Genomic DNA, 9,255 nt, shown 5'->3' on the forward strand with positions numbered 1-9,255 from the left:
TCCAGGGGACCTGACTATTCTTGTCTCTGTGGTCTCCTGTATTCATGCCCTTCCCCTAACCACATAATTAAAAATAATACATCTTCAGATGAGAAACAGGTTTCATTAGGTTTTGTTAGTCAAACAATCCCAGATCTTCTCTGATTCTGAGTCTGCTTGGATCAGATTATTGGGTTTCCCCTTGAGTTCCAAGACCACCTCCCTGTTACCTGCCACTCTTTCCCCAACTGGATGTTTCTCCCTCAAACTTCACTTCAGAGAGTCTATCTATTTCTGGCCCTTCTCCACTGCTTCCTAAACATCCATTTTTTTTCCCTGTGCCATCCCTGCTCCTCTAAGCCTGATCTCAAGTTCTTTTCTCTCCCTAAAGACCAGACCAGCTCTGTCCTGTTTGTTTTAGCCTATGTGAGAATAGACTTACTATTCACAGCCTTGACCTTTCAGGCTTCCTCTCCATGTTCCATCCACCACAGTCAGTCTCCTCCAAAGTGTTCACACACAAAAGGTCACATCGCACATTTTAATTTTAGAGCAAAAACAAATTCCACAGGAAAAGATACTGGGGTTGTCAAAGGCCCTTGTGTATCTGAAACACAGAAAAACAAACATTTCCTCCCAATCCTATAAATTCCCCATCCATGTCCCCCACACTTTGTGAATTTCACCTTTACGGATCTTTTCCATCAGATTATAGACATAGATGTGGACGTCACAATCAAACTTGATGAAGTACACTGAAGGCTTTGCTAGAACTTGGTAAACGACTTTGCTGATCTTTTTGGACCCGTCACTTCTGGTGAACTGCACACATTGTCCTGTTAAGATGTCGCTGTCAACATCTGAGTTTACCTCTACTGGAGTAATCTCTGGAATGATATGGAGGTTACCTTCTGTGTAATCATCCAGGATCTGGTAGATGTATAGGACGGTATCTTTCTCATAGGTGATGTAAAACCAGTCCTTCATGATCAGCACCTGGGCTAGGACCACCCCCCTCCAGTTGTCCCTAGAGCTATGATTTCCCTCAAATTTATGCTCCAAAGCTCGGCCAACCATGGCACTTGCGAGACGGGCTTCTTTCACTTGAGGAAACACTACTTTGTGAGTCAAGATCTTATGTTTTAATATCCTCTCATCACTGTGAAGTGCCAGTCCATAGACACAATCAATTCTATCATACTTGACAAGATAGAGGGAGGGACTGGTTGGCAGTTGATCTAGAATGATGGCCTACTATTGGGTGACGGGGTCATCACATTTCTTCCATCCATGAGAAAATCTGCAGCCCACAATTGTCCCCAGGGCCTGGGGAGAAGGACTCCTCCTCCTCTGCTTCTGGAAGGATGGTGTGCTCATCCTCCTCAGAGAAATCCTCTTCTTCTTGGCTGAAGACCTAGTGTGGTAGGCCACGGCACTCCTGGTCCACTGTCTTGTGGCTATCGTTCTTTGTTCAGGCTTCATACTTTCCCATGGCCTGGGTTTGAAGAGCTCACCTGCTTAAACCACACACAGTGCTGTTGCCTCTGTCATATGAGTGCCAGCAAGAATGATTGGGGAGGGGTGGGGAGGGCGCTCAACCAAGTCTCTTGTCTAAGAGAACTTTGGAAAAGGTGAGGAAGGTGATGATAAACCGTTTTGAGCATCTGAATCTAATTCTGTCATAATCAGAAGTTCGTAGGAGGGCTGGGCAATGGTGGAGCACACCTTTAATTCTAGCACTGAAGAGGCAGAAGGAGGCAGACCTCTATGAGATCAAGGCCAGCCTGGTCTACAGAATTAGTTCCAGAGTAGCCAAAGCTACCCACATAAAAACCCTCTCCCAAAAATCAAAATCTAAAGTTCAAAGGGAAATGAAAAAATGGTTCTCTACAGCTCAGAATAACATATTCAGACACAATTCTTCAGCCCGAGGCACTTTGCCTCTGCTGAAGAACATCTTGAATGCCTAGGTCAGTGTGGGATTAAGTATCCCTGTCCCCACTTTAATCAAGCAGAAAAGAGAAAGGATAGCAAAGGAGCCAGAAGGGTATCCACACCCCTCTTCTACCCTCTAAATATGAGCTATGTGGCAACATCCACAAGTATCTGCCCAGAGACAATGCACACCAGTCCACTGGCTTTCTGTACTGTGCATCTTGACCGAGTCCCAGGTTTATTCCGCGATGCTGTTGCATCTTCAACCGCAACAAGAGTCTTTTGTGTAGGAAAAAACAGCCATTTAGAAATAATATCTCCTGGGGTTGGGATTTAACTCAGTGGTAGAGCAGTTGCCTAGCAAGCACAAGGCCCTGGGTTCGGTCCTCAGCTCCGAAAAAAACAACAAGAACAAAAAAAAAAAAAAAAAAAAAAAAAAAAAAAAAAGAAAACAAAATACAACAACAAAAAAAAAAAAAACCAAAAAACAAAAAACAAAAAAAACAAAGAAATACTATCTCCTAAAATGCACAGGCACAGAGAGGAGCTTTGGCATCTTAGTAGAGTTATGAATTAGATATTGTTATCAAAGTATAATAAACTCTGGAGACTGACTAGCCTAGACCATCCGCCTAGCTCTCAAACGTGGAAGACATTAGAACATAAGGTTACTTGCTGTACGAGGGAAAACTTTTAGCTTTCTGGGATACAAGGGTCCCAGTTATCTTCATAAACGCATTTACCGAAAGAAAATATCCTAGTCGTCCAGATTCTGTCTTCTGAAACAGGTCAGGCACCAAAAGGCTGTTGAACAATTGTGGGGTTCAGGAGCTGAACTGGCTTTCACACACCGCTGCGAAGATAGTGAACCCACCTTCAAGGTCGTCTAGCGCCTCCAAGTGGAAGAGATGTGCAACATCCCCCCTTCTCTGTGACATCATTCAGGCTCTTCTTATCTCATAGAAGCCCTCTCAGGTCAGTTCCTTCCCTAGTTACGCTTAGAAACTTCCAGCATCTAGGTTTTAGCTTCTCGTGTATCCTCCTGACGATCCAAAATAAAGTCCCCACCCAATTATTCTGATTACTCGAGTCACAGTCTGCCCAAGTAGCTCTTTTCATGCATTTTTATTCTGAAAAAAGTCTTTGGTTTCTGAGTCACCAACAGCCTTGGTGGTTATTTTACCAGCTCCTTTCTTTCCTTTGGTTATCTTTAAGTCATTCTCCATATCAGAAATATTGCTAGGCTCTCTCTCCGAGGCAGCCCACAGGATAGCACACCAAAATTAGCTTTATCAAAATACACAATTAGAGGAGGACCACTTTTATTCAAACAAAACTGGAATTTGACAGGATTAAATACCTTGTATTGAAGTAAATGGCAATCATGAATTATGGATTCTTTGCAAAAAGCGAGGTAAATTAGCTCCTAGGCCTGCTTCCAAAGTCGGGATAAACTGATGACAAACCCGATATCGACCAGTCATATTTTAAATGTCTTTAAAATTTACCAGCACTTCTGGTTACATGGAATTTATTAGATCAAATGCACCAAAACAGGATGAAATAGATGAGGTATTTTTTTTTTTTTTGAAATATGGGTAGACAGAATACTGGATGCAGGTAAGTATGGAATTTACCTGTAAATTACAGTGCACTTTAATTTTTTGTGTCACATAGTTCTCCAGATCTTCAAAAGGATTCTTTCAGAACCCTCCCCTGTCCCCACTATACTCTGACCATCCCTTCCCTCTTCCCAATAATTCCCTTCCTCTTTAACATTATAATTTTTTTAAATGTACTTAGAGCTTAACACTTATGGCAACTTTTTAAAATATGTCCACTTTTCTAAGTGCACCGTCTTCTTTTTCTCCCTTCTATCGTAGTTTTAAGCACATTTTCCTTCACACTTTGAGTTTTACTCTCTCTCTGCTCTTATGACTACTCTGCCATTATGTGACTGTTGGTCTACTATGTGGCTGACCTCAATGTGTGGTTGACTCAAATGACATGATTATTTCCCCTTTTCTCCCCTTCATCTTCCTTCTCTAGGCACCTGCTGAGATTATAGCCTTGGGGAATTTTTTTAAGCCTGGAAAGCAAACACACACACACACACACACACACACACACACACACTCACACACACACGCACACACATACACAATTATGCACATATTCACAGAAACACTTATAAAAACACAAACAACCACATACATCCACACACAAACACACACACATGCACACACTAACACAGAAAAAATACACATATACACACTCAAACACACAAATACAGAGGGAGATTGAGACAGAGACAGAGACAGAGAGAGACACGGTGAGAGACAGAGAGCCCATGAGAAAACATGTAATATCATCTTTCTAAGAACAGTAAACAGAGACAACTTTCAAAAAAGGAAGACCAAGTAGGCAAAAAGAAGAATAATCTCATCATAGCCATCAATTTGAGGAGGAAAGTTTCTCACTCTAGGCTTCTAGTTACCAGTCTGTTACTGAGCGAAGTTGGGGCAAGAACTCAGGCAGGACTCTAGAGGCAGGAATGGAAGCAAAGACAACTTAGAAATGCTGAGTAGTGGATTGCTATCCATGACTTACTCAGATTTCCCTCCTTCACATACAACCCAGGGACCAACTTCATTTTGGATGAAACTACACATAGTGGGCTAGACCCTTCCACATCAACGATCAAAAAAAAAAAAAAAAGATTCCTTACCACTTTACATCCATTCTGTTTGCCACATTGTGTGCAATAGACAAGCCATTGGAATAACTTTAACTGTTGATCACTGGATGAATGGCTTAAAAAATGTGATATACATTGATGTGATTTTCATCTATGTATAAGGGGAAAGGGTTTTTTTCTCAGAAAAACGGATGGAACTGTAAAATACAATGTTAAGTGAAACAAGCCAGACTCAAACAGATGACTGTGAAATTTAGATTTTAATAAGGGCTATTAAGTGAAAGGGGGCATTTAGGAAGAGAAAGGGGAGAAGCAGTGTGTGTGTGTGTGTGTGTGTGTGTGTGTGTGTGTGCAGGAGGAAATGGAGGTGAGTTGTGAGGATGAAGATGGCTAATGTACAGTATAAAACTACACAAGTAGTCACAAGCAAGCCCACTGACTTGTACATTTAAAGAACAACAAAATATAAGAGAACTAAGTTTAAAACAATGTTTTGATTAAATTGGGGGTTTACAGTTTAGAGATACCATAAAGTTTATTCATATTTTCCTTCCCACAGGTGGCTCTTGCTGTTTCGAGCTTGATACTGGTGACAGGATATGACAATGAGCTTTGGTGTCTGTACCTCATTAATAACCCGGAATTCACATCATTCAGTGAGGCTACCGTGGGGAAGGAGGTAGTTAGAGATCTAAAGGGTACACCACGTGGGAAAAATAATACCCAACCCCACTATAGATATCCAAATATTCACCATCATCTCTGGTTTGAATGTGATCGCACAAAATTAATTTTCTGAAGATTAATACCCAGAGGGAATTTAGTTGTGAAGAATTGATTAGGTCAAGAAGGATACGACCTACAAATAAAGATTCATTAATGATGCTATTGTGCAAAAAGGTTAAATTATGAAAGGGCGTTTGGTTCCCTCTCTTTTATTCCTAGCACATTGGATCCCTTCTTTGGTGTCAACATCCCACAAAAACTCCTTCCTCGCCCGATGGTCTCTTCATCTTGGATTTACAGGCTTCTGAATCAGAATCATACAGAATCTGTGTCATTATAGACTAGCCAATCGGTGCCATTCTTTTGGTCCATGGAGGCATGAACATGACTCACAATTGTGAGGAGCTGGGTCATATGGCAAAGCATAGCTGGCAGAGAGGACTAGGTTGTTAGTGTTGACTGAAGACAAGATGGGGTCAGGTTTAGCATGTGTGCTCTTCGTTAAAGAAACAGCACAGAGGAAGAGTGTACATTGGAAAGGTGCAACTTAGAAGGGACTCAAACATCTACTGTTGGCCTTTTGTACAAGGAGCCATTAGGTAAGGGGACAGATCACTAGGGATAGCTTCAGCCACTGCTTTTGTCTAGCAGAACCCTTTTTAGAATCCTCATCTTTGAGGATGTAAAATAAAACTGCCTGAAGTCAGTTGATACATCAGTAACCATCAAGAGTGTGTCCACTGTTACAGAGGGACCCAGGAAAAAGCCTGATATTGGAAGTTCCTTTGCCTTCAAGAGTTGGAGACTTCTCCCCACCAACACTGGGCAACCCATCTACGTTGGTAAGGGCATCCCACTAAGTCCAGATCAGTGGTTCTTAACTCTTGGATTGAGACCCCTTTGGGAGCTCAAATTACACTTGCACAGGAGTCACATATCATATATCCTGTATTCCAGGCATTTACATTACAATTCATTTCTATAGCAAAATTAAAGTTATGAAGTTGCAATGAAAAAATTTTACAGTTGGTGGAGCTATATTAAAAGGTTATGTTAGGAATATTGAGAACCGATTTTCCTGCCTCTATAAAATATGCCTGTTGGTATGAACTGGAGGTATAATCCCTTTTATTCAATCAGGCAAATCCAGAAAAACCAAAACACCACCGTAAGCTTATGAAAGATAAACAGCCACTGTATCCACAGTGTTAGGACTGCTCACGTCTTAGACAAATGATGTCAAAATGGAAATTACATCACACCATGACCATCCCCCTAAATGAAAAGCAGAGGAGAAAAACCAGTTCCCTGGTGGTGGTTCCAAGAGAAAACCATTGTCAGAATTGTCAGCAAGGATCTTAAAGCCAGTATTCAAGTGTCATCAATGAGAAACTTCCAAAACTGACAGAAGGGGCTGGGGAGATGGCTCACTGCTTAGGAACACTGGTTGCTCTTGCAGAGGATCAGGGTTCAGAGCATATGATTGACTCTTTGGTCAAAACACACACACACACACACACACACACACACACACTCCTCATAGAGATAAATTTAAAAAACAAATTAAAAAAAGAAGGAGAAAGTTATGTCTCTTTCACCCCAGTTCTCAGAAACAAGCTGATCTCTCTGAGTTCAATGCCTACCTGGTTTATACAGTGAGTTTCAGGCCAGCCCTACCAACATAATGAAACCAAGTGTCAAAATAAAACAGAAAAGAGTGTTTTATTTATTTCTGATAATGTAGGCAACAGAGAAACTATTTCTACAGATAAAGAACTTATTGTTGAGAGAATCAGTGGGCTGGAAGGAGACCCCAATTCTTTGTGTAACTACTCCATCACAGCCTCAGCAGGGAACAAGAATGGGTACAGCTAAAAATGAAGCAGGGTGATTATGAGTAAAGCTGTGGACACGCATCAGCCCATCATCAAGAGAAGCAGGCAGAAAACCAGCTAGGATGAGATGGCTTCACCAGCCAATGTCTCTGAACTGACAGTCCCTAGTATCACCAGGTTGTTCTTTTCCTTCAAGTACCCCTGGACTTTTCAGACACTCAGAAACCATAGAACAAAGTGTGGCAAATGCCTAAGAAAAGATGTCCTGTGGGACATATTTGTTTATACAGGTTTCATGTAGCCCAGGCTGACCTCAAACACACTATGCACCCAAGGATGATTTGAACTCATGTTTCTCCTTCTGGTAATGGGACTATGGGCATATACCACCACACCAGGCTTATGAGGTACTGTAGGTTGAGCCCAGAGCTGTGTAAGAGCCAAGTGAGCACTCTGTCCAGTGAGCTGCATCTCCAGCCCCTCGGGATGTATTCTGCTAATACAACAAAACTAAAATAGAAGTCTTCAGTGAGAGACAACAGGAGTCTCCCAGTCCAGAAACATTAAATTACACATTCGCAAGTAAACATATGTCAAGGAATAATGAAACTATGTAACAGTAAGAAAAAAAGAAGAAGATAGGAAAATTTTATCAAAATGTGCGAGACATAACTATGACAGTGCTAAGAGGAAACTTTATTTACAACACTAATTCTTAGATTAGAAACCAAGACCAGCAACCTAAATTTTTATCTACACTAGAAAATAAGAAAATAATTAATTCAATGAAAAAATAATTGTTAAAATGAACCCCAAAACACTAAAAATAACAAAGTAAAAAAAATGACACACAATAGTTTTCTTTTTTAAAGCAAATAATGGTATTTCATCGTCTCAGTTAGACCTAGATAGAAAAATATAAGGTCCATTCTCTTTGGCGATTTAAAAAAAAATAAAGAAATTGCCTTTTTTTAGAGTTTATGCAGAACACTGAACCTGGTACCACAGACAAAAATTTAAAAAAATATTCATCATTTAAACCCTTTTTATTGACATTGTTTATACTCAACTTGTCTGTCCTATAATCTGTTTAATATCAGACAAGATTGACAGGATTGCCATATAGAGATTATGCAGTGTTGAAATGGAAGCACAGCATTGTTTTCCCAACACAGACTCTGGTTGAGAACATCATTGTTTTTATCATGAGGGAACTAGCACAAGATCCAAGCCCAGTCTCCCGAGGCGTTGTCCCATCTTAGAGCCATTTCTTTAAGACAGCATTTCCCGTGTGTCACATTTTTCATCAACAATTGAAACAGACTTGTTTGCTGCACTGTTTGGTTTTCCTGCTACTTTGGAGATCCTGGAACATCAGACATGACGAAAGTTCTCCACCACACACCCAAACTACAGTACTGGTATCTGTGTAGAGGAACTAGGAGAGACAGAAACCAAAAAGGAAAAAAAAAACTGTTGTTGTTTGGGGAAGAGTCATATAAGTAGGCCAAGCAGATTTTGGACATCCTATGTAGCCCAGGTTGGCCTTGGCCTTACTATGTAGCCCAGGCTTCCTTTGGCCTTACTATGTAGCCCATGCTGGATTTGAACTTGTGATCTTCGTGAGTATTGAGAATATAGGTATGCACTACCACACTCAGCTTTGCCTCTGTTATTTTAAGTGACACAGCTGTGGCCCCTAATTTGCCAGCCTCCCTCAACATCAACAACAGCATCCACAATCACCCACTAGGATAATCCTATCCTTTAACTCATCTGTTAAGGTCGGAATTTACAGAACAGAGAGTAAGCAGGGTCCTCCTCCTTATTAGAACAGATTTGTGTGGAGGGATTTGAGTGATTGTTTGAGTGATCCAGTCATACCTTAACCTGGTTCTGATATTATGACCAAGACGAAAAAAAATAAGAAAACAAAAGTAAAGGAGTTGGGTCCAACACCGGGACTTGACCCTTAACAATTGAGGAGATGGCTCTCAGGTCTCAGGTAAATGATGGGTAGGATTTGTAGCCCACATAGAATCCCAGTCCAGGAAGTTTGAGATAGGGCAGATCCCCAGGGCA

At 41.0% G+C, this 9,255-nt stretch overlaps 1 pseudogene; it reads right to left on the reverse strand.

Annotated features, from left to right (window-relative positions):
- Positions 1-526: 526 nt before the first annotated feature.
- On the reverse strand, positions 527-1,461 carry LOC147998106 (Y-linked testis-specific protein 1-like; annotated as a pseudogene).
- Positions 1,462-9,255: the final 7,794 nt, after the last annotated feature.

This window comes from Rattus norvegicus, chromosome Y (assembly GCF_021556685.1).
Source record: "Rattus norvegicus strain SHRSP/BbbUtx chromosome Y, alternate assembly SHRSP_T2T, whole genome shotgun sequence".
Taxonomy (NCBI): domain Eukaryota; kingdom Metazoa; phylum Chordata; class Mammalia; order Rodentia; family Muridae; genus Rattus; species Rattus norvegicus.